This window comes from Oryx dammah, unplaced genomic scaffold (genome assembly GCF_014754425.2).
Source record: "Oryx dammah isolate SB20612 unplaced genomic scaffold, SCBI_Odam_1.1 HiC_scaffold_22, whole genome shotgun sequence".
NCBI lineage: Eukaryota > Metazoa > Chordata > Mammalia > Artiodactyla > Bovidae > Oryx > Oryx dammah.
The window spans coordinates 54,454,206-54,457,183 of NW_024070206.1; the positions used below are offsets into that span (position 1 = coordinate 54,454,206).

A 2,978-nucleotide genomic window follows, 5' to 3' on the forward strand; every position below is an offset into this window, starting at 1 on the left:
TCAAATTCTAATTTATTGTCCCCATACCAAAATAGAACATTCATAAATATTTCATGCCCTTTTAAAGTGGAAGGATGGAAACAAGATATATTCATGTTCCATTTCAAATAGCAGAGCAACATAAATTTGAACCCTGCTTTTTTTAATACAATTTAATAAGTAAGGGTCTTATTTATAGATGTAGAAAAGCAGACACAGATGTCTACTATCGATATTTCTGTTCAATTTTGTCCTGGAAGTTTTTATTTAGAGTGATTGGGCAAGAAAAAGAAAAGTCCTCCAGATTAGAAAGAAAAAGTACATCTATTTCTGTTTTTTCATTGACATGATCTTATTTAGAGAAAAATCCTAAAGAATCAAAACAGAAACTATTGGAGGTAAAAAAAAGACCTTAGCAAGGTTAACGGATACAAAATCAATATATAAAATCAATTATAGCTAGCTGTGACCGGCTGAGGAGGCGCGGCGGCATAGGGACGGTACCTTTGCTGGCACTAAGGTGTCAGTTGGTCCCGCCCAGAACACTTCAGTTCTGCCCTGGAAGGATATATTTAATAACTGATTGGTGTGTCCCTTGAATACAAGAAAATGGAAACTGAACAGCCAGAGGAAACCTTTCCCAACACCGAAACCAATGGCGAATTTGGTAAACACCCTGCTGAAGACATGGAAGAGGAACAAGCTTTTAAAAGATCTAGAAACACTGATGAGATGGTTGAATTACGCATTCTGCTTCAGAGCAAGAATGCTGGGGCAGTGATTGGAAAAGGAGGCAAGAATATTAAGGCTCTCCGTACAGACTACAATGCCAGTGTTTCAGTCCCAGACAGCAGTGGCCCCGAGCGCATATTGAGTATCAGTGCTGATATTGAAACGATTGGAGAAATTCTGAAGAAAATCATCCCTACCTTGGAAGAGGGCCTGCAGTTGCCATCACCCACTGCAACCAGCCAGCTCCTGCTCGAATCTGATGCTGTGGAATGCTTAAATTACCAACACTATAAAGGAAGCGACTTTGACTGCGAGTTGAGACTGTTGATTCATCAGAGTCTGGCAGGAGGAATTATTGGAGTCAAAGGTGCTAAAATCAAAGAACTTCGAGAGAACACTCAGACAACAATCAAGCTTTTCCAGGAATGTTGTCCTCAATCTACTGACAGGGTCGTTCTTATCGGAGGAAAACCTGATAGGGTTGTAGAGTGCATAAAGATCATCCTTGATCTTATATCAGAGTCTCCCATCAAAGGACGCGCTCAGCCTTATGATCCCAATTTTTATGATGAAACCTATGACTATGGTGGTTTTACAATGATGTTTGATGACCGCCGTGGACGTCCTGTGGGATTTCCCATGCGGGGAAGAGGTGGTTTAGACAGAATGCCGCCTGGTCGGCGGGGGGGGCGGGGGGGGCCGTCCCATGCCTCCCTCCAGAAGAGATTATGATGATATGAGCCCTCGTCGAGGACCTCCTCCACCCCCTCCCGGACGAGGTGGCCGGGGAGGTAGTAGAGCTCGAAATCTTCCTCTTCCACCACCACCACCACCTAGAGGAGGAGATCTAATGGCCTATGACAGAAGAGGAAGACCTGGAGACCGTTATGATGGCATGGTTGGTTTCAGTGCTGATGAAACCTGGGATTCTGCAATAGATACATGGAGCCCATCAGAGTGGCAGATGGCTTATGAACCACAGGGTGGCTCTGGATATGATTATTCCTATGCAGGGGGTCGTGGCTCATATGGTGATCTTGGTGGACCTATTATTACTACACAAGTAACTATTCCCAAAGATTTGGCTGGATCTATTATTGGCAAAGGTGGTCAGCGGATTAAACAAATCCGTCATGAGTCAGGAGCTTCGATCAAAATTGATGAGCCTTTAGAAGGATCCGGAGATCGGATCATTACCATTACAGGAACACAGGACCAGATACAGAATGCACAGTATTTGCTGCAGAACAGTGTGAAGCAGTATTCTGGAAAGTTTTTCTAAGACTAGTGAAGAACTGAAGGAGTCCTGCATCTTTTTTTTTTTTTTATCTGCTTCTGTTTAAAAAGCCAACATTCCTCTGCTTCATAGGTGTTCTGCATTTGAGGTGTAGTGAAATCTTTGCTGTTCACCAGATGTAACGTTTTAGTTCCTTACAAACAGGGTGGGGGTGGGGGAGGGTGTGCAAAAACTAACAGTGAAATTTTGAAACAGCAGCAGAGTGAGTGAATTTTAATTTTTGTTCATTGTTGGTGGTTGAAAGAAGTCCCCCCATGTAATTATTGTGAACACTTCGCTTTGTGGTCACTGTAACATTTGGGGTGGTGGGACAGGGAGGAAAAGTAACAGTAGTCCATATGTCCCTGGCGTCTATTCAGAGCAGTGTGCAGAATGTAATGCTCTTTTGTAAGAGACGTTTTATGATTTTTAAAATAAATTTAGTGAACCTATTTTTGGTGGTCATTTTTTTTAAGATGGTCATTTTTCAAATGGCTGAATTCCCTCCAACCTACCCCCAAACGGAACACTAAGTTTAATTTTCAGTCCTCTGTTGGATATAAATAAATGGCATCTCTTCTTGGACTTAGGCAAAATATCTTGACAATACTCAGTTCTGGTGATTCTTAATGATTTGAAGTCCATTGCTTGGAAGGAAATTCCACCACACATTCGTGCTTATAATAAGCTGGGGATTTTTGTTTGTTTTTGCAAATGCTTGCCCCTACTTTGCAATGATTTTCTGTTCGTGATTCTGAAGAACCAAGGTGGGGAGCAACACAACCGATGGAATAGTGGTATAAGCTTATACCAGAAGCTTAATGACAAGTTTTATCAATCAGAATAACACTTGATTATGGAAGTGACCGATGCTAAATAAATTCGGGTTATTTTTTATTAGATAATTTCTCACATATAGACTTAAACTGTCAGCTTGGTAGTGTCTATTAGTTAAACTTTGTAATATATATATATATATATATACACTTGT

General features: G+C 41.3%; 1 pseudogene; it reads left to right on the top strand.

Annotated features, from left to right (window-relative positions):
- The first annotated feature begins 446 nt into the window (after positions 1–446).
- LOC120880927 lies at positions 447–2,772 on the top strand (annotated as a pseudogene).
- Positions 2,773–2,978: the final 206 nt, after the last annotated feature.